Source organism: Protopterus annectens, chromosome 13.part0 (assembly GCF_019279795.1).
Source record: "Protopterus annectens isolate FY-2018-M chromosome 13.part0, PAN1.0, whole genome shotgun sequence".
Taxonomy (NCBI): Eukaryota; Metazoa; Chordata; order Ceratodontiformes; family Protopteridae; genus Protopterus; species Protopterus annectens.
In genome coordinates this window covers 882,398,686-882,422,467 of record NC_056747.1, presented here as the reverse complement: position 1 = coordinate 882,422,467, position 23,782 = coordinate 882,398,686, and the positions used below count along the sequence as shown (strand labels likewise).

Sequence of the window (23,782 nt, the reverse complement as noted above, 5' to 3'; positions counted from 1 at the left end):
ATTGTTTTCTTCTTTGCTGACCCTGGGATAGGGGCCTGGAAGTCCTGTCCCTGCGGGGCTTACTTTGGCCCTGTCTGATGGGTGCAGGGAATGCCCAGTGCTTATAGGGGAATTTCCTGCTGAATCTGGGTTGCTGAACCTGAAAGAAATCTTTTACTGTTTGCATAGATTTAGCTTTGTCTTCCATCTTTTTAAGTACCTCTTCTGCTTTTTCCCCAAACAGGCATTCCTTGTCTAGAGGTGCATCAATAAGTTTAGACTTGACATGATCAGGGAGAGGTTGTTCCTTCAGCCATGCATGTCTTCTAATAAACAGATCCTGACACTGCTGCCCTGCTAGAGGCTTCTAAGGCATCATATCCACATTGTAATGAGTGTTTGGCCACTTGACAAGCAGAGTGTATTAATTATGCCAGCCCTTTTGAGTTGGCACCATCAGGAGAGGTAGCAATCTTCTGTTTTAATTGTTCCAAAGTGTGTTGTTGATATTTTAACATATGAAACTGACAACTGTGTGTTCTGATAACTAAGGTTGCAGAAATGTATACTTTCTTATCCCATATGTCCAGCACTCTGGAGTCTTTGTCAGAAGGAAGAGGATTCTTGGCAGAACTAGTCTTAGCTCCTTTGCGTCCCTGTGTAATGACCTCGGGGTCTGCAGCAGGGTTCCTCTACAGGTATTTGTGAGAATCTGGTACTCTGTAGTACCTGTCAAGTTTAGCTGGAGCAGGAGGCAGGGCATCAGGGGCTAAACTGGATCCAAGGAAAACATCATCCACCACTTCTAGAATAGGTGGGATGGCCAGGGGTCTGTGCTGGGGCAGGTCCAGAAACTCTCCAAGTCGTTTCTTTGACTGTGGGTGGTCCTGAGATTCCCATTGGAAATGTTCCCTGAGGAAGTGAAGAGTTTCCCTGAAGGAGAGGTCCTCTGGAGAGGAGGCAGAGTGGATGGATTCCTCTGCATCTTAATCCTCATAAACAGTTAAGGGTTGTTGTTCCTCTTCAAAGGTAGAATAGTCAGACTCCTCAGATTCCTGGTCTGTCATAATTTCTGGAGAAGGAACCCTTTTCCTTTTAAGAGAGGGGACTTGAGTACCTCGGATAAGGGAGATGAGATCCTCTGTCATTTTAAGCATTTAAGCTTGGGGAGGGGGAGCAGTAGCAAGATGGTGGCTAAAAGCAGATTTCCTAGGAGTGGCCTGGTTTCGAGGCCTGAGAGAATCTATCGGTCTCTGAGAAACGGTAGTCGGAAGAGAAGTTGTATTTTTTTCTCTAGAATCAGTAGTGCGAGCAGCCTCCTCAGAAGCTGGTGCCTACATCGCGGCTCCGGACCCAACCGAGGCAGAGACAGCCAAAGGCTTGGAAGATGAAGTGGATTTCTTCTACATATCGGACTCTGAAAGGGTCTCAGCAGAGGCCTGCGTAGAAAGCGAATTGGGCATCAAGAGCTGCAAAAGCGCCTCACTGAATTCCGAAGAACTGACAACTTGCTTAGTGGAAGCATTGTCGGAAGGCCTAGCCTTGTGAGGCCTGTCTCTATCTTTATGTTTTTTTCGGAATGTCGGCGGATTGTTGGCTGATGGACGCCATATCGGAATTCGAAGACGGAATACGAAAATAACTGTCTACAAAAAGAGCTCTATGGTGAATGGTTCTCGCATTAAAGAGGGCACAGAACCAGCAACGAGGGACGTCGTGGTCTGGGCCTAAACCCGTGAAAGTCTCAGTGTGGGATCTGCTTTCCACAGGTGAGACATCGGTTTGAGCAAAAACAAAGGGTCCCCAACGGAGTACTTAGCTTTAGACGTTTTCTTCTGAAATACGACTTCTGGTAGCAACTGATCGGCACTTGTGCAAACTGCTTCTGCTATGGGCTCCATGGCAAGAAAGACTGATGTAATGACGTCAGCTGCCTTGCTTTATAGTACTGGCGACCTGACATCAGACTAGAGGCAACAGCAGCCGGCACACAAAAACACTGACTCTGGTATTCGGGCCGGCCGAGGGCTACCACAGCAGGGGATAACCCACAGGTCATGACTGCAACAGTGAAACACGAAGAACATCAAACAGGTTAATCAGACAAGAAAGTAATAGTCAAAAACAGCAGTCAGCAAGGTTTCAGGTGGAAGGGGAACCTTTTTTCTAGTATTATTTGCCAAACTACTTATGGCATTAAGAATGATGTGAAAATCCGTTATGAATCCTATGTTCACGAGAGGTATAACAGACATAAGATGATGCTAACATCAGTTTTGAAATTTCTTCTATGCTGCGGCATTACAGCCAAAGCTCATACTGATAACTACAATGAAATTACAATCTAAAATTACACAGTTAGAAATGCCAGTGAGAATCAGCTCCATGGCATACAGGGATAAAGCCCTGACTATGTCCCAAGATGGACTAACTGTTTGGACTCTGAAGTAGTCAAAAAAGGAGAACAGCAGACTCATTTATCTGGGGGGGATTGCTGACACCTACTGGAGGAGCAGGTGCACATCTGGCAGCTCCAAGGACCACATGCACTTGTCTTTGGCAAGATGCAAACCACTGTTAGTATAATGTTTGTATTTTAAATAAAACGTCCTTAGAACAGAGTGGTCAAACTAATCCTGGTTTGGTTCTCTCCTTCCCTCTGGGATAACTGCACAGAGAAAGAATAATTATGGTATGTAACACTCTCCTAGGGTTCTTTACAATGTTGATGCATCAGTGTTTTATTAGTTGTAGTTACTGTGATTATACCTGTGTACTATTGAGCATGTAATGTCCCAATGCATTTTAAACTTTATTACTAATACACTTTCTGTTGTACATTTAAACACTTTGTTCAAAACCTTTGAACTGATGTAGTTATTGATGAGAACACTGTAACTTTTGAACATCATTGCAGTTGCTTGGCAGCCTTCTCAATGTATTTTCTTTCCGTACATTGAAACTGTTCTGTAAGATGTGATTTTATATGGCTTCACTCAGTACTAAATGCTCTGCGTACATGGTAGCAAGGTTTGTAGCTGTACGTAAATGCACTTCTTTGTATTTCAGCCTACTACATCCTGCAGTTAATTCAGCAATTACCTGGACTGATAACCGTATTATGCAATTGCAAGTTGCTTGCCTAATCATTTAAGCTACAAGGATTTACTCCTATTACGGTTTACATGTGCTTGATATAGCAGCTGCATTTTTTAACTTAATATGTACATCAAAGCATCACTGTGACTGTCCTTAAGAAACTCATGGACCCCTTACAGGACCCTTCATCTATGTCCATTAGCACCAGCTCTTTTATCATGTCATTACAGCACTCCTCCACTCTTCTACCATCCTTTGTGTTCTGTAACTTATACGTAGGATGGAGTCTTTTCATTGTTTTGTGTGTCATACTTACCTAAACATATTTTTTTTTCCTAACTGAACATGCAGACCTTGCCAAAAGTATCCACTTGCTAGTCATACTGTAAAAATATAACATCAAAACAAAGACATTAGTCAATAAGTGCAAACTATACTGCCTATGAAAGATAACTTCAAGGTTTAGACTGGGTTATTCTGAAAATGTTAATTTAATGCTACAGTAATGTCTATCTGCTGGGGTTTAATATCAAAAGTTTGAGTACTTGAAGTACTGGTTAAAGCTTTTGAAAATTATCAAACAATGCTGGTATTTCAATGGGCGAGATCGTGGTAAAGAGGGAACCAGGAATATACCCTTCCCCCACTGAACTGAGCTTTTGGAATTGGTATAAATATGTGTGTGTACATATACATATACATATATATAGAGAGAGAGAGAGGTTCACTTCAAAATCTTGAAAGCTCAAAATCCAGAATCTCAAAATCCTGATCTCGAAAGCTCAAAATACTGAAAACTCATAATACTGAAAAACATACAGGGCACCAACGCTGACAGTATTGCAGCAGAAATACTTACAGAAACATATTACTCATCTACTATTATAAGCAGGGGCTCAAGCCCCCCTGCACCCTCACACCCCCTGCTAGTTAAATATATCAACTCTGAGATCGCACTTCACAGAAGAAAATGGCAAACATACCATTACATGCTTCATGACTGCCTGTTGTAACCTTAGTCATGTTCCCTTTTAAAGTACTATACTACAACATAACTCATCTTAGTGTAGTGAAGTGTGATCTCGGAGTTGACATATTTAAGTAGCAGGCGGTGTGGGGGTTGCAGGGGAGATTGCCCCCCTGCTTACAGTTGGTTTAGTCTGATATGGTTTGTCTTTTCTTTGTTTCTGTATGCATTCCTGCTACAATATAGTCAGTGTTAGTGTCCTGTATGTTTTTCAGTATTATGAGTTTTCAGTATTTTGAGCTTTCGAGATTTTGAGTTCAGGATTTTGAGATTTCAAGATTCTGAAGTGAACCCATGTATATATATATATATATATATATATATATATATATATATATATATATATATATATATATATATATATATACACACACACAAGTAGCAGGGGTCTGATGGGGTGCAGAGGTACTTACTCCTTCAAAATGTAGTTTTCGTTTTGCTTGTTTTTCCCCCTGAAACTTTGTGAGTCTAACATTTTTTCCTTTGTCTAAGTGTCTGAACTTTGTATAGTTTGAGGACTTCACACAGACTCAATAGCAGAGTCTCACAGTACAAGGTGCAATTCTGACACCATGTTCCCACTTTGGTGTTGCTTTTCCCTTTCAAATAACCTCAACTTTTTACTCTTGCATATAATCTCATAAGTAGTGCTTAAGACAATATTTATCTCACACTACAAGGTCTAATTCTATGACTTGATTTTTTAAAGTGATACATAGGTTCACAAGTAAGCACTAGACTAGCTGACCTTGCAGGCCATTCTAAGCCCACCCAGTTTCCCTTTTTGTGCTCTAATTAACATACCCTATTTGGTGTTAGGTTGGTCTTAGCCATCTCAATGGTTGATGACTATGTATTATCCATGGTGAGAATAATTGGGATCACACCACAGATAATTTGAGGGGCTCCATGCATGGGCTAATTCATTTAGGAGCTACCTCTTTCCATTAGTAATACAGGGGGCAGCCCTGGGGTAAATTTCCTGTTTTCCATCCATAGATCCAAGCTGCACTTGAATATGGACAGGGATGAGCTTGTTTTATGTGGATGGGAAGTCTGTTCCACAGCAGTGGTATCCTCTGTGAGATAACCCTATCCCTCTGAACCTTTTTGTTGATATTGCAAAAGAGGTTTAGATCTCTAGACTAAATATTTCTCATGACTATAATCCTATGAGATTTGACTTGCTGATGTTCAGTAAATCCATCAGCAGTGGGTTGGAGGATGCCTTGTATGCCAGACGCAGGTCACCGCTTAACAGTCTGTAGGATAAAGAGACCAGTGACAGGGCTTTGAGTTGGTCCATATGGGACATATTGTTTTGTATCCTTTTAGTACGGTATCTCTGTGGGTGTTCCAATTATTACATGTGTCTGGGTAACCCAAGCATTTAAAATATGGCCCATGTAATGTGTCTTAAAGAACAAAATCACTTCAACTGTCTTTATGTTCCTACCACAGTGCCATTTCCGGCTTCAATTCACAGTTTAACTTATAGCAGCACTTTAATTCCAAGCTTGCATTACACTTGTCTTTTGTAACACAGATTAAATGTGTAAGAGGAGAGTTTGCAATGTGATGGCTGCCAAGTTCCTTCTTTGGGACCATTTACACAATGTATAGGGAGGTATGTGCTATCATTCTCCTGTACCATGTCCTCTGAGTTTAGCCACAGCCTATTTATATGCTATTCAACTATCACACAGATCTCTCTATTCTGTTATTGGTACAAACCGTCCCTTCATTCTTTGGTGCTTTCTAGTGCTTTTCTCTGCCTTCAGAGAGTCTCCTTCTTCTTTTACTGCACTTCTTGCCTTAAAATAGCCATTTTTATATAACTGCTTGTTTAAATGTTCTCCTCTTATAACACACTTTGTTCTGTTTCTTTCTGTTGTACTTTATTTCCTCAATACACGTTCTCCTTACCTGGTGTGTGTGCCCTTACCCACGTTCTCCTTACTTGGTGTGTGTGCCCTTACCCACGTTCTCCTTACCTGGTGTGTGTGCCCTTACCCACGTTCTCCTTACTTGGTGTGTGTGCCCTTACCCACGTTCTCCTTACCTGGTGTGTGTGCCCTTACCCACGTTCTCCTTACTTGGTGTGTGTGCCCTTACCCTTTATTAACATGCTTAGGACACTATCTGTGCCATTAAATGCAATGAAAGCTCGACAGTTGTGTTAATCTGCTAAATTTGTCCTCAGTTTAAGGCCAGCTATTTAGCTTCAAACCATCCACCCCTGAGTCACGTTCATCTCTGGGCAACAAGTGTGCTAATCCCTGAACTGGAGTATTGCCATCCTCTAGCTACTTCAGACACAGCTTATAACACTAATCTACTGCAAACAAATTTGTCATTTTACTAACTTTCTATCATTCAATGCACAACTGCAAAGAAAGCCAATTGGTTCCCTGTTACAGCAAGACAACATTATTTCTCTCCACTTTTACATTTAGGCTAATCAATTCTAGTGACTGCCTTTTTTCACTAATAAACGGTTTATTAAAACATCTCATTATGACCTTCATGAAAGCACAGATGGCACAATTACATTACATGGATCTTAATTAAAAAAAAAAAAAAGAGCAAGTTAAAAAAATGCTTTTGTAAAATTGTCCATGCAAACTAGAAATTTCGAGCTAAAGAACTTAGAAAAGAAGTGGAATACCTTACTTTCAGGAAGAAACTTACAAACGTATCTAAAAGCTCTTATGAATGTAGGTGCTACAGGGAAACTGGATAACTAGATACCACCGTTAACTACCTTATCATGTTACGACCTACAGTATCCGTTTATTTACCACTGCTGCACCTGTTATTTAAAAAGATTGATATATTGTAAATACTGTACATATTGTCTGAACATGATGTCACTAACTACTGACATGTTTCTCCATAAATACGCAGTTGCTCTTAATACATATACAGCACATGCTATTTCTAGTCGCTATACATTCTGCACAAAGACTCTTCTGCTCTCTATTAACCAATAACATTATTCATCTCCATTGTTAACCCTGTTTTACTAGCAGACCAACTAAAAATCTAGACGTATATTTTGTTCATGGTAACCTCTATCCTAACAAACTGCTTACAATAGAATGAGTTTCTTCCTTACACAGCAGTGTATTTCTGTAAATGCTACAACTTAGTACCCACATCTTACATTTCTAGCTTAGAATGTGTAAATGCACTTAGATGTACACTGGAACTAAACTATGTGGAAAATAAAAAGAAGCTATGTACCTACTATAACGTTCCATGTTAGTTGTCTTCATCTCGCCTTCTTTCTTGCTGGTTGGGATCGGAGCCGATCCTCGGCTCCGACTCTGCCATCTTCTATAGCTCGAGAGCTGTTTACTGGCTCGAGGCTACCCCTTATCCCATGATGCCTAGCGCTAGCTACCCAGATCTCGTTTGTAATAGCTAACCTCAGACATAGCCAGAGAATCAACCTGTCCAAACAAACAGGTTGAGTATACCTGTCATACTCTCTCAGTCAGTAGAGAAAACAAGCCAGAGAACACTCAGCCAGTGAAACCAAAACTCCTCTCGATCCAATAGGACAGGGGGATGGAGGGTGGGATGCAAGAAAGAAGGCGAGATGAAGACAACTAACATGGAACGTTATGGTAGGTACATAACTTCTTTATTTTAAGTTGTCTATCTCGCCTTCGTTCTTGCTGGTTGGGACAGCGTCCCTAGCACCTACAATCCTGGGCGGCTCATTGGAACAGACTCTTCAGAACAGTGGAACCAAAGTCAACTCTGCTCCTGGAGACCATATCTAGCTTGTAATGAGAAATAAAGGTATAAGGATTTGCCCACGTAGCAGCTGCACAGATAGAATCCATGGGCAACCTAGATTGGAAGGCTACAGAGGCGGCCAAAGCCCTAGCAGAATGACCTTTTGGTTTGATAAGCAACTCTTTCTTTCTCAACTGATAACCCATGGGCAACCTAGATTGGAAGGCTACAGAGGCGGCCAAAGCCCTAGCAGAATGACCTTTTGGTTTGATAAGCAACTCTTTGTTTCTCAACTGATAAATGAAAGTAATAATGTGAGACAACCACCTGGATAAGGTCACTTTGGAAACTGGGAGACCTTGTTTGCCTACAGCCCAGGAATAGTTGGTCTGACTTCCTTATATCCTTAGTCCTATGCAAGTAAAAACGTAACTGTCTATGAACGTCCAATTGGTGTAATTTGTATTCTGCCTTGTTGGTGTGGTTAGGGAAAAACACAGGAAGGTCTATAGATTTTTTTAAATTGTTTTCTGAGCAGACTTTCGGAAGGAACGAGGGATTAGTGCTCAGAGCAACCCTGTCCTTATGAAAAAACAAATATGGAGGACGAACACATAGTGCGTGAAATTCAGAGACGCGTCTGGCTGAAGTAATAGCTACCAGAAAAAGTGTTTTCCAAGATAGAAACTTAATGGAGCAGGATGCTGCAGGTTCAAAGGGGGGCATAATTAAGGAGGTTAGTACCAAATTAAGGTCCCAAGGAGGAGGGGGATCTCTCACTGGAGGTCTAAGGAGAGTAGTCTCTCTTAAAAAGGCTTTACAGAGCTTATGAGACATAATCTTTGAATTAGACAACCCAACATGAAAGTTAGAAATGGCCACCAATTGAACCCTGATTGTAGCAGAAGCGGACCCAGAATGAAAAAGTTGTGCTACGAACTCCAAAATTTCGTGGACTGGAGCTGAAAAAGGATCTACATTCCTAGCCTCTGCCCAACAAGAAAAATGTTTCCATTTGCTAGCATAAGTCTTTCTAGTTGTGGACTTGTGAGAGGAGACAATAATCTCATGCACTGCCAGAGAAATGCTGGGAAGCCTGGCTAAGGTTGGAAGTGGAGCAATCAAGCTGTGAGCTGGAGTGTTTGGAAGGATTGATGCAGCCCGCCTGATTGATGAATCAGTAGGTCTGGAATTGGATCCAGAGTCCAGGGCTGATCGAGAAGGTAATGGTGCAGGAACGGAAAGCATTTCTGTCGAGGCCAGTAGGGGGGCAATGAGGATCATTTTGCAACCCAACGATATTGCTTTCTGTATGAGTTTTGGTATCAGGGGAAACGGAGGGAAGGCATAAAGAAGTCCCTGAGGCCAATCGTGGACTAGAGCATCTCTGGGTGTGTGACCTGGAAGCAGAAGGGAGAAGTAGTTGCTGCATTTGCTGTTGAAGGGGGTGGCAAAAAGATCGCAGCAAGGCTGTCCCATTTGTGAAAGATCAGATCCGCAACTACCTGATTCATAGACCACTAGTGAGGCATGAGAATAGCTCTGCTGAGCCTGTCCGCTATGACGTTGGACCTCCCAGGGATGTGCGTCGCAATCTGAAATCGTTGGGAAGAAATCGCCCACTCGTCTGAGTGCTTCTCGACATAGGGGGTAGGACTTGGTTCCGCCCTGCTTGTTGATGTACCAGACCACTGACATGTCCGTTTGAATTGCAATGGTCCCAGAAGGAAGAGAGTCTTGACGAGCTTGCAACGCTAGGAGCACAGCTCTCATTTCTAGGACATTTACATGCAAGTGGTACTCGTGAGGCTGCCAAGTGCCTTGGACTGTCCTGCCCTGATAATGCCCCCCCCCCCCTATCAGGGAGATGTCCGTGGTCACCGTGGCAACCAGAGGGGGCTGAATGAAGGGTCTGCCCTGAATCACTAGTGGGGAGACCATCCACCAGGAAAGGTGCCTTTTGCATGCTTCTGTAATCATGATCATGTGAGACATGGGCAGCTGTTGGAAAGACCACTGTGTGAACAGAAGCAACTGAAGGATCCTTATGTGAAAGCGGGCCAGTGGGATTAGAAGAATTGCCGCTGTCATGGAACCCAGAGTTTGAAGGATGAACCTGACTTGGATCCTTTTGCTCTGCATTAGAATTTGTACTTGCTGGCGAACTGTAGACACCCTTTCTGGCGGTAGCTTTGTGGATATGTTCTTTGTGTCTAAGTCTGCTCCTATATAGATGACAGATTGGCAGGGCAAAAAGGCAGATTTTTCAAAATTTATTGTAATGCCTAGCTGGGAGCAGATTGTGATAGTGTAGTCCCTGGCTTGCAGAAGTTGATGCCTGGTAGTAGCAGTGAGGAGCCAGTCATCTAGATATGGAAACACCTGGAATCCCCGACGTCTCAAGTGAGCCGTGACCACTGCCATACATTTGGTGAACACCCTGGGGGCTGTGGTGAGATCAAAGGGCAGAGCTCTGAACTGATAATGACTGGCTTCCAGCTGGAAGCGAAGGAATCTCCTGGAGCACCTGTACATTTTGATGTGGTAGTAAGCACCCTGAAGATCTATGGAGCACATCCAATTGTCCTGACCCAGAAAGGGTAGAATGGACTGTAGCATGACCATCCGAAACTTTGTTCTTTGAACAGACTTGTTTAGTCTGCTGAGATCCAGAATCGGTCTCCAGTCCCCTGTCATTTTTTGGTACCAAAAAAAACCTTGAGTAAGTTCCGGATCCGTGTTGGTCTGCAGGGACTTCCTGGATGACTCTTTTTTTCTAGCAGTCTTGAAACTTCTATGACTGCTTGGTACCTCAGATTGGGTGGAACATTTGGAAGGGATTTGCTCGATGGTAAGGGGGGTTGAGAGAAGGGAATTTTGTAACCTCCAGATATAATTGACCGTACCTATTTGTCTTGCATTAAATTTTGCCAGGCTTTTGGATACAGTGAAAGTCTTCCCCCGACTGCCTCCAGAGGCGGGCAACCCTTCAGGGATGCTGAAAGGGCTTCTCACAGAAGGATTCTCTGTTGCCCTGGTTCTGCGGACCCCCTCTGCCATGAGGGCAGCATCTATTGTTGTTATTTCCTCCTCTGCCCATGGAGGAAAAATCGCTGTGTGTGTCAGGCGAGGCTTCCTGGGATTTTCGGAACCACATTTTACCACTATTCTGACCCTTGGGGTATGGTTTGGAAGGAGTGGAAAAACGGACTCTCACAGCAGAGAGAGTCTTGCCTTCTTGCTCACACCTAGTCAAAGTGTCTTTCACCTGTGGTCCAAAAAGAAAGGAACCATCAAAGGGGGTGTTGGTGAATGACCCTCTAAAGGGTTCCGCAAAGTTACACAGCTGCATCCATGCATGTCTCCTAAGGGCCACGCCCGTACCTGTGGCTCTACTTGCACCATTGGCTGCATAAGAAATGAGCCTCATGGAGGAGTTGACTACAGAATTTAGGGTCACCAGCTGGGAAGCCACTTTAGCTTGAGCCCCCTCAGCTGATGGATCTTGAAGGGTATCTCCGAGCTCTTTAAGGAGATTCCTCTGAAGCCGGGTAAAATGGCATAAGTAGTTCAGTGACCTCATAGAAAAGGTTGCTGAAGCAAACATTCACTTCCCGTATCTGTCCATGGTCCTAGACTCCTTGTTAGGAGGATGGACAGATGAAGAGGTTTCCGCTAACTCTTTTTTGGTGGCTGCTGCTACCACCATGGCATCAACAGGAACACCTTTGGTAAGGAACTGCTTATCATGGGGTGCTGTGATGAACTTGCCAGGTCTCCTCGGAGTTGGTTCCACTGTATCCGGGGCTGACCAAGCCTTTCGAGCCACCACAAACATAAGTGGATCGAAAGGCGGAGAAACCCAGGAGGTGGAAGGTCAGGAACCAAACGCATCCAGGAATACAGACTCATCCTCGGTAGGGGCTAGGGGATTCCAGTTCCCCCTATGCTTAAGCATTTCGAGTATGTCCGAAAAAGAAACATCTTCAGAGGGGGATCTCGGGGACCCTTCTGAATCATCTAAGTCTGTATCCGAAGTGACAGACTCAGGGGAGTCAATGTGCTTCCTCTTGCACTTCTTCTTATGAGGGGGCTCCTCTGAATGTTCAGGGGAGGCCTCGGAAGAAAAAGAAACACCCAATGGGGTGCCCTGGGGTGCCGGTTCCCCACTCTTGGGGTCTGGAGGAGGAGCAGAGGTTGGCACAGGCACTACAGGGGATGGAGCAGGTGGGGCCGATAGTGGAGCTGACTCAGTGGCCAGCACACTCCTTATGACATCGAAGGCGTCCCTGCCCTGATACAGAGAAGGCTCCAGTTTCCGAGGAAATCGGAATCCTTCTCTGCACCGAGGAAGACGGCTTCGAGGCCAATGTAGGAGCCGAGCTCACCTGCGCCGAAGCTCCGAGAAGAGGTCGGACAAGGATCCGATGCCACTCGCCCCCTCGTAGCCGGTGAGAGAGCCCCGGCGCCCAGATCCCTCGACGGATGGCACCATCGAGGGAATCGGAGCCGATGACGAAACCGAAGGAGATAAAGTTATCGGAGCTGACGGTTCCACTACTCGAACCCCAATGAACTCTGTTTCCGAGCTCAATGGAGTCGGAGGAGGAACACTGATAGAAGGAGACGGAGCCGACACCTGTTGAGGAGGGCTGGACAACATCTTGGCAAGTGCCTGCGACTTTAGCAACCTACTGACCACTCTCTCCACGTCGTGATCCAAGAGCCTAGAGGATCGAGAGGAGTGAGAAGATCTGTGACTGCACTCGCTTTGCAGCAGGGGAGACCGAGGAACCGAATGTATCGATTCCAGAGAAGGGGACCTCAGCCTCTTGTGGCTCCACGAAGGCTCCGAAGTTTCTGATGGAGCCAATGGGGAGATAGTCTTATCGGTTCCAGCCAGAACCGAAGTAGCAGGTAGAGACTGAACCAAAGACAACTCCGAACTCGGAGCTGACGATTTGGTAGATTTAGGGGATTTCACAGGCTGAGTCTTTACCGGTGAATCCTGGGGCTTTAAAAGGCCCATAAGAATAAGCTTATTCTTATGCTCCTGCAGAACTCTTGGACAAAATGCATGGCAGATAGAACAAGAGTCCTGCTGGTGCACAACGCCTAAACAATAGACGCAAGAAGTGTGCCCATCTGTCAGAGACATTTTCTGACAGCATGAGTAACACTTCTTGAACCCAGACACCTTGGATTCTTTGGACATCCCGTAACAAAAAATACAACAATAGCTACCAATCAAAATGCAGTCTAAAGAGAAAAAACACAGTACACTACAGACTAAAGCTAAAGTTTTTTTTTTTTTTTTTTTTTTTTTTTAATAGGAAAGCCTCTAACTCAAATGGCTAGCCTATAAAGAAGATAGAAGGAAAGCCTCTAACTTAAACGGCTAACCTGACAGGAATAAGGAGGGGGGCGGAGAACTCTCTAAAATAAACGAGTTCTAAAGGGATGGGAAGGAAGCTACAAATACACATTTAGCTAACACAAAAAATATAACACTAAAAACTAACAAAAACCCCTAGGAAAAATACTATTTCTAGTAAAAAAGTTCTATAAAGAGCCAGAAAAACGACACCTCACAGCTGAAGCGACAAATGAGATCTGGGTAGCTAGCGCTAGGCATCATGGGACAAGGGGTAGACTCGAGCCAGTAAACAGCTCTTGAGCTATAGAAGATGGCCGAGTCGGAGCAGAGGATCAGCTCCAATCCCAACCAGCAAGAATGAAGGTGAGATAGACAACTTAACATCTGATGTTAACCTTCTTTGAAGATTAAATTACTCCAAAATGACTACAATCGCTGGAAATTAATTTACTACTAAATTACTTAATTCAGACTGTAAATGTTCAATTTATATTACCTGTTGAATGACCTCTGGACAATACTTGACATTAAACTGTCTGTACTGTACTGCTCTTGACCTGGTTTATGGCTGAACAGAGTCTTTGGACTGGCCCCCACCTACCCAGTTAACAAATTTAAATAAATAACTCATAAAATAAACAGCAGTCTTCAGGGATTTGGTGTGTGGCAACACAAATACATCAGGGGAAGAAGTAGCAGGCCCTTGTGCTGATATAAACATGCATGCCAGCTATCGGGGTGGAGATTAGTTTAAAAAGGTGCCTCTTAGCTCCCACACATCATAATGATGCAGCTGAACAGGACATGGCAAGGCAGCCATGTAGTTTTCCATTTGGGTGGACCACTTGTTAAAAATAAGGATGGTCTGTTTTGAAATATTTACAGGCCTTGATTCGGGAGGAGTGGAATAAGCCAGACTCTCAGGCTGCAGGAAAAAAGGCCTTCCCTTCCAGACAGTGCATGATGGACACAGAGGGGAGCACTAAACCCTTTCATGCCTGCCTCCAGCTGGCTCTTGTTTAATTCAGTGGCAGCTTCCCATTAAACATGGAATGAATGGTTTAAGAACTACAGGAGTGGAATTAATCACTGGCAGACAGAGATAAACAACATACAAAAAAACATCATCTTATTAGAAACCACACTATTCTTTCATCTTTATTAAAAGCAAACTCTTGTTTATGGTTGCTAAATTAAACTGCACCTAGCTGTCTCTTTCATGTAAGAGTGTCAACATTTTAGAAATGGACCACTAATTTTCTAGTTAGTGTGTGGCTTCCATAATGGAAAATAAAATAAATAAATGCTTAACAGTTTTCTGCAACACAGATGTTCATTATACATTAGAAACCCACTACTTCAAACTGTCTTTTTTTCTTGTTAGTTTGTCTTTAGAGGCAGCAGTGAGTCAAAGGAGAATACATGCTAGTCAGTTCCCACAAATGAATGGACTGCATTCCACTTATGAGGATTCAAATGTGGCTTTGTACTTCACAGCTCAGTACTGATTGGTTCCCCAAAGTACAGTATTTTCCGGTTTTGCTCTTGATGAAGTGTGACAACATATACCATTCTTAAGAATGGATCATTTCCAACAAAAACAAAAATTGCAATCACTGCTCAAGTTCATGCATTAGTCAATGGCAGAATTAGTTACTACAAAACTTGTTACCATAGTGTTGGTATTAGCTGGGATAAAACCTGACCTGTAAGCAGGACTTCAGTGATGAAATGCTCAGAATAATATGCACCACATGGTAGGCCTACTGATAACATAAATTGCCAAGGCATGGAGGAAGTCAAGAAGCAGAAAGGGTTCAATCAGTAATTTTTATTCACTTCTTTAATGAGCAAGCCCCACTAGGCATTTTTGTATCTAACCTATCCATCCATCTATCTATCTTGAAAATCTTGAAAAACTAACCACAGAAAACATTTTACCCCCCCCCCAATATATCCAGATTACTTTTACAAACTATTATATCTTATGCCATCTTAACCTTAATCAGACATTTGCTCAAAAAAGGGAACCCTTACAGCAAATAACTGAACTTTTAAATTATAAAAAGGGTGCAATCATACTAATATTATTGCAATACAGGAAAAGAGACAGTACAGAGTTAAAATGCTCTTCTATCCATTTTACACAGCTTGGTAAGCCATATCATCACCTCTTCCCAGTTATTTGCAGTTCTCAGCTCCTGAAACAATCCTGGATGTAAAACAGGAACTGTTATGACTGATGATACAACAGGTCATCCAAAAAGAGGGAAAGAAAGTTGTTCCTCTAGATGGTGGCACTATTGTGCTTAAGCAGTTAGTAATAACATGACAACCCAAAGGAAACTAAGCTTTGGATGTCTATACCTGTCTGTACACTATCAGTAACTTTAAAATTCTTTGGTGACCTAGGTGGATCATGATGTGAAGTTATGCAACCTGTTAAATCTAGGTGCAAATCTAGGGTGCAAAAAAGGAAGAAAAGCATACTCTATGACACAGAGGTGTCCAGTCCTACCTGTGACTTGGACAACCTGTGTTCAAGTAGTGGCCTGCATTGTGGTGCAGCTGGATTGAGTGGGAGTGATAAGCTGACAAGACTTTGGCCATTTAGTGAAGGCAGCTCTCCCAGCATAAAGTAGAAAGGGCTGAAGATTCTGCTCCCACAAAGGTAAGTACCGTGCACTAGCAGCATAACCTGTGCTTGCACCACCGGGGCTGTACTGTGAGAATATTGTGGATTTCAGGCTCTCATGGAGTGGGGCTAGGCTATCAAAAGATCCTTTCAAACTGTGTAGGACTGATGCCTTGTGGGAGAAGGGATAGGCCATACAGCTATCCAGCTTGAGAAAAATTAGGGTCCATTGTTGGATATGGGGAGCCTCACCCTTGGAGTATAAAGCTAGACCATTGGGCCACTGGGATATGGGCCCTTTCCTGATTCTCAACGGAATTAAAACTCTTCACAGCTATCTGGATTTGACTCCCCCCAGCCAGCTCTTGCCATACATCTCTACAAGGCTGGTAAACTGTCAATATTTGAGGACCTGATAATATTATTCAAACAATGAAGCAACAAAGATATCTTTGGCTAATATTGGATCCCTCTCTGTCACTACATTGTCATATAGATACAATAATGAGAAAATTAACCCATTTCAAACTATGTTATAAAGAAACTCATTTGAGTATACTGTCTTATCTCAGTGACAGATCCTCCTGGAGTCCATGTCTGAAGGAAGATTTGGGCTGGTTTAGCTCCCTAAACCTTGGTGACACCTCTGTGTCTTAATGCCTGTTCACATTTACATTAATAATTACAAAATTGTGATACATGCATGCTACTGAAAGACATCAGCTTAAGCTGTCACTGATGCTTAACCTCTGCTTCTAGAATAGCGAAACAAATGGTTTGCATACTTAATTGCGCACATAGTTATATGTTTGTTATTTCTGTAAATATGTAAAAACAAAGCAACATAGACAGAGTTGCTTAGCCTCATAAGAAAATTCTTTAGTGGATAAACAAAAATTATGTTGACAATATTTTTGAAGGTTGAAAGGTTGCAACCATATTGCATACCTTTGACATAAAATTACAAAAATTTACATTTACTTGGGTTTATTGTACTTAGGACTTAATAAATGCTACTGCTGAAAAGGCAAGTTTCTGCTTACTTTTTTTTTATATGCATTTAGTTACACATACTGCTTCAAGGATATGACCATACACATGGTCGTCAAGTTTGTAACTTGATTTTGCCAAAAAGACTCAGGATACAAACTTCCCAAGCTTCTTTAAAGGAAAACGACTTGATATACCCAAGGTTGGAGATTGCTTTTGGGACAAAAAATGAAAAATCCTTTCAGGCCAGCAATGATCTAGCCACTTTGTAAAGAAGGAATGCTATCTTATCACATGTATGCCTGGTTTGTCTTATTGACTCTTTCATTACTGGCAGGATAGGGTGAATTTTCCTGATCAAGGGGTTAGGAACATTCAAGTGCTCCAGGGGTACATATCCCACTTTATTCTAGACAAAGTTCTGGATTCCCATAGTTATGCCAATACTCCAAATTAGTTCCTTTTAAATCCTTGAAATTTTCTGAGTAGGGCAAGGTAAGCCCTGGGGTAGAAGAAGCTCGTATCAGGCCTTACAGGGTCAGAAATGTGTGAATTCTGTTTCTCCTTCTTTTCTTCTATTTGGTTCTCACCATTACAGTCCAAAACAATGACAGAGATCTCCAGCTCCCTAATCAGATCTTTTGTTTTTCAAGCAATGGAGTATTTTTTTTCCACTTCATGACCCGAAACTTGTCTGATCCTGATAATTACCACCCCACCTTTATCTCTCCATTTATCTGTAAGGTTACTGGGAAGACTGTTTATTCACAGAGGGGATTCACTCTTAGAGGAGCAATAAGTTCACAATCCACCCCCAGTCTGGACTTCTCACTAAACATGTACGACTATTACACGTAGTTGTTATCGACCAACGGTAACAGATCTGTAATACTATTCAATCCTTGTCCTTCTTGATCTTTCCTCTGCAGTCAGTACAATAGATCATGATATTCGTTTAGATCATCTGCAGGCATACTAGGGGGCATCAGACATTGTTCCTGATTTGCCTCCCACCTCTTTGGATGTACCCAACAAGCAGTATCTGGTCTTAATTCCTCCACTAACTGTGCCATTTTGTGTATCTCACAAGATTCAATCTACATAGGTCTCTTGTTGTTTTTCGTATACATATATATGCTTCTATTGGGAGACCTAGTTATGGTTAGAAGTCTTCAGGACCATTGTTCTATAAATGAAATACAACTTCACTTCCCTTTCCTCATGACAAAATACATATGGCAGAATCCCTTGGTAAGGATCATATGTTATTACTAAACTGGATGAACCATAATCACCTGAAATGTAACACCCCCAAAAGTGGCCATGCCTGTACGATCCACTCTAAGAAACTCACATCTGGATTTTACTCCTACCATCAGTTATGGTGGTGACAAGCTGGAATTTGTGGATAAAGGTAAAACTACTTAAGGAAAATAGCCAGCATCAACACTGCCATCTGTGCATACCCTGGTTTCCTCTTAACTAGTGTAACTCCCTTCATCTAGTGATTTCTGACAGAGAATTTGAGTGACTGCAACTAGTGCAGAATTTTGTAACCCAATTACTTACAGGTGCTTCTAGTTGCCTTCACATTACTTGACTTCTGCAGAGCCTTCACCAGTTACCATCCCATCTCACAATAATTAAATTCTACTGCTGGCACAGTCAGTCCTTCATAGTTTGGGTCCCGCTTATCTGGAACAGTTCCTGGTCCCAAGCAGTACTATTAGAATAGGTGTTCCTCATCCCCAAGTCTGTTGGAGACTCCTTTTGCCCAACTCTGGAAACTTCTACTTAAAGGGTAAAGGAGTCCCCTGGGTTCAAGATACCCCGAAGACTTACATTTATTTTCTGATCTTTTGCTTTTTATGATTAATTTTCTATCTTGTTTACTAGCACACCACACATATGCATATTTTAGCATACTTATGAATTTACTTGTTTTTAGTGTAATGGTATTGGGACTCAAGCACCATGACAAACCTGAATGTGAATCAGAAGTCGTCATATGGCCTGGACTGGCCCCAGACAACCTATACGAAGAGTTTAACAGTGTTCTAAGCTAACTGGAGGAGAAAGGACCTCCAAACTAAGTTGGTGTTAACTTGGAACCATTGACGATCCACACTCTAATGACAAATTCTTCAATGACAAAAAAGTCAACTACAAGAAGCAATCACTAAAATCTGATCTTTTGAGCAGGTCAGCACTACAGACGTTGATGAAAATGAGAGATGATTCAGCAGACAACAAGCCAAACATGACTGCAATGGATCACCCACTACCAGCAAAAATGGCAGAAAGAGATGTGAACATGTTCTCTTTGGAAATGGGAGAGGAAACGCAGGGACTCTGTGGTCTTGCTCTTGATGAAGATATCTTCAACACAGAGAAGGGAAGAAAAATCTCCTTCAGAGAAAGGTAGACCAACAAATTTAGAAGGAAAAAAAAAAACAGATGTCAATGTAAATGTTAATTGTGCTGTTATACAAATATCCCAAACAACCCTGCTAAACACCCTCCCATATAAGACAACCTTCTATTTTTTGAAGGATGCTTATCACAGATTGGCTTCTTTCAATGCCCACCCCATCCGAGAGGATGCAGTGATAATGCTTTTATTATTTTGTGTCAGGGGTCACTATTTTCTAGCCACTTCCATATATCCAAAAGAGGAACTTAAAAGATACATCTATAGTGAGGTAGTACACCAAAACAAATTAGTCAAAAACTTTAAAAAGAAGAAGAAAGCAACAGAAAAACACTATGCTCGTTTTCAGCAATGGTGGTTCGACAAGAACTGTAGTAAACAGCACATGCCTTTCCCTTAAAAAGCAACAAAATGTTGGTAACCACTAGATTTTAAAGAGAGGGTTAGTATCTAGATGATAAATGCTTAAAGAAATGTTCTCGTGTAACAGCCATCTGGAGGCTAGATGTTATAAATAAGTAAATACATGCTGAGACTGCCCTAAACTAAGCTTTAAATGGTGATTAATAACATCAAATCCAGTTTTCTACTTTGTATCTATATTAGAAGAGGAGGATGTCAAACACAAAACATCAGTGCACCACTATAAACAAATATGGGAGAACCAAGAACACTCAAGTACATCTGGGCACCTATAATCCCAGTCTAGAAATTAACCTGGATTGTGAGAGAGAACAAATGTCAAAATGTGAGTGACATTTTTATGTGTCAGTCTGGGTTGGGGATGGTCACACTACTGTTTACTATTTCCTGAAATTATTTACACAAAAAAGGGTAAGATATGCTCCCCTAATCTCATATACATACATAGGCAATATGGGATTGACTGCCATACTCAAAGTAACACAACACAAAATTCTATGCATAGGAAAGAACATGAAAAGTGCAGTAGTTGAAGGTACACTTACACAACAGTAGGTGACTGAGAAGGAACACTGTTGCAGTACCATTCAATACTTGTGAGAATTAGCTGCAAGTGGACATCTACGCAGCCGAGAATTAGCCACAGTCAGGTATGTACACAGCTGGCCCACTCAAACAGCACTTCAGGGATCCTAATACATGGACGCATGCATATGTTCGGAATGAAAGGAGGACACATACTGTGACATCTTTAGTTCTTTTCTGATAAAGAAGACATGAGGAATATATCAAATGAAAGGGGAAAAAAAAACTTCCGTTGTGTTTCTCAATGGTACAATTTTAAAGAAAAGCCTAACATTCAGCTACTGGAAATCCTAGGTAGGAGAGTAAACTGCAGGAGAAGGCCTTCTCCTCCTTGTATCTACCTCTCTGGAGCAGAATCAGAGGAGAAAAGATGAGTGGGGCTTCCTGGAGTTTTAAAACTTGAAGAAAAGGTGGGTGTTAAGAACACTCCTTTCCCTCACCTCTGCCTTTGGGAGAAATCTGAGAGAGAGAGTGACAGAGACCGAGAAAGTAAAGAAGATGGGATGAGGTAGGTGGAAGCTAGAAATGCAACAGTGTTGGCATTTAAACATCTATACTATGACCTCTGGATGGATCACGGTTCCTGTAGAATTCAATAGGTATGGAAAGACTACCAAAACAATGCATGGAGAGGCAGGAGGAAACCTGCCCCCCCCCAAAAAAAAGAGGTCCCCCCTTCTGTTCCTACTCCATAGATAACAAAGGGATTAAAGCAAACCTTGAAGGAAGGCCATGCGAAAAACTAACCTGCTCCAAGACAGGAAATCAAATTTATAAAGATTAGAGAATTTGTGGATAAAGGACCAAATATCTGCTCAACCAATATTTTGAAGCATAAATTCTTGAAAAAGGTTGCTGAAATGGCTGCTGCCCTTACAGAATGGGTTCAGCTATGCCTTTGAAAAGATTTCCCACATCAGTCATAACAAAATAAAATATACTTTGCTAGAAATCATTTGCTTGCTGACCGGTTAGCCCCATTTCCCTGGTACAAAGGACATGAATAATTGCTCCGTTTGCCTTATTTCTGTAGTTAAGTCCACACTGTATCTAACTTACCTATGGGTGTCAAAGAGGTACAAAATTATTTGTTTTTAGGTTCAGGGGAGAATACAGAAAGACTTTTGTAAATATTTTTGGCATGAATTAAGGGTTGGTCTTATCTGTCCTTGTAGAACATGGTAAAATGTTTCCTGCACAAGACAGCCAGTAATTCTGAAATTTGAATGTCAGACATAACTTTGAGACACTCTGGATTAATATCTGAAAGTGTCAGTCACTAATGTGGGATTCACATGCCTTCTATAAAAAGACTAAGATTGTGGTATCTCAGAGAACTCCTCTTTCCCTGAAGTACAGTGATCCTGGAGGTAGTATACTTTAACAGCATGGGCACGGGGGTGCAGAAAACCCTAGAGAAACACCTTAGCAATGTGCATTTTGTTAGACAGGTGACTCTGCTGTACTTCTGTTTTATTTGTATGGCAACAGGAACTGTATTAAGGTTTGAAAGATTCTACAGCTTTTAATTGCTGTTCTGTGGCAGCTGCTATATGTGATCTAACATTACACTACGACATAAAAGCTCTGAAAGGTGCATAATAAATCTTAAGTACTTGACCACTGTCAGAGAAAAGTCCAACAAAGCTGATCTCTTTTTTGCTCATTTCAAAGTGTAATCAGCAAGATTCATGTATTACATCAGTGTTTATCACATTTCTGTCATATAACCCTGAAATTCTCCTAGCTGAATTAATAGCCACCAGAAGAATCATTGCCTAAGCAAGATAACCGACAGGGGCAGAAACTGTTGACACAAAGGGATCTAATGTGAGCTTCTCTAGGAGAAACCTGAAATTCCAATGAGGTGGGATATCCTTTCTTGGTGGATAGACATGCAGAAGTGAATTTTGCTGGAGATGGATCTAGAGGAAGACAGGCTAAAAATGCAGAGGTGTGTACTTTAATTGACAAATAATGTTGATTGTCTTTTGGCTTTTCCCGGTTAGGGGTCGCCACAGTGGAACTCCGGTCCTCTAATGATTGGCAGTAGATTTTTACAGTGCCAAATTGCCAGCTCGACGCTCAACCTTCAACGAAGGCACGCCCACTCACGCATGTCTTTCGGAGGCCACTCAACCAAGGGGAGGACATGCAGACTCCACACAGAAGGCACTCCCCACACTCTTAATGGACAAATAATAAAGCTCAGAATACAAAAAAAAGATCTGACAGATATTACAATACAGTAGGTACACTCCTGCAAAGCTGTGGGGTCCTGATTTTTTTTACTGCACCTGTCATCCACTTAGCCAAGCAAGACCACCTCGTATTATGTTTTATGGCTTTTTTTTTTTTTTTTTGTAATTTCTAGCATTTCCTCAGAATAATGGTGCTTGAGAGGAATAACAGTCAGATCTTTACACAGCAAACTAGAGCCTCTGGATATTTGGAGTACCAGAGAGCCTACTTGTTGAGTTAGTAAGCCAACAGGCTCACAAATGGTGTACAAAGTTCTCCTTCAGCACCTGAATCAGAAGACAGAACTGATGCCTTCTGGGCCAAAAGGAAATGAAGTAGGGCCACCCTTTACTTTCTGCAGAGCCTTGGGCAGCAGAGGAAGATAAGGATGGACGTAAATGAACAGACCTGTGTAAGGGAAGGGAAAAAAAAATCCATTGACCAGGCCCTCATGCATGGAAGTCTTCTGCAAAACTTTGGAGGTTGGTGATTTTCTGAAAAAGTGAAGAAATTAAATTAATCAGTAGTACCCCCCCCCCCCCCCCTGTAAACCTCTGCAAGGAGAAGTTTTCAAGCTGTCAGTCTTGGTGATCTGTTGAGGATGTGCACTGTTCATCTGAGATTTGTTGAAGGTGCCCACTGTTGAACAAGGATCGGCTAAGGATGCCCTCTGCCCAGCTGAGATTGACTGAGGGTGTCCACTGCACCTTCCAACTGAGATCTGCTGAAGATATCCACTGTCGAACTGAGATTAGAATGGACACACACTGCCTGATGGACACCTACAATAAAGAGGCTAACTCCCAAGACTGCATGACTACACAAAGTGTCAGATGATAAATGCCCTGTCTTGTAACTCTGTCAGCGCATGGCTGCAGGAAAACCTTGGTGAAGCAGATGTACCAGGCGGACCCTAGGAAAACCATGGCTGTGCTAGGGGTCAGGCTACTAGGAAAGAATGAATGAAAACAAACAGAAGTGTCAATTGACTGAACTATATTTTACCTGCAATTCCACCACAGACTAGGTAAGAACCGATGTGGATGCCCTTTTCCTCTAAGAATGCTAATACTGATGCCAATCATTCTGTAAAGACCCTGGAGACAGACAATCAAAAGGGCAAGGAAATCAGCTGTAAATGAAAGTCCCCCAACCTGAAACCAAGGAACTAACTAAGCTCTTTATGTAGTGGAATGTTGAGGTAGGACGTCCTTTGGATCTGAAGTGACCAGCTAAGCTGTGGACATG

At 42.3% G+C, this 23,782-nt stretch overlaps 1 protein-coding gene across 19 annotated transcripts in view; it reads right to left on the bottom strand.

The window, feature by feature from the left end:
- Window positions 1–23,782, bottom strand: part of MSI2 (musashi RNA binding protein 2) — a 2,403,248-nt gene that overhangs the window by 237,266 nt on the left and 2,142,200 nt on the right. The window lies entirely within an intron of this gene.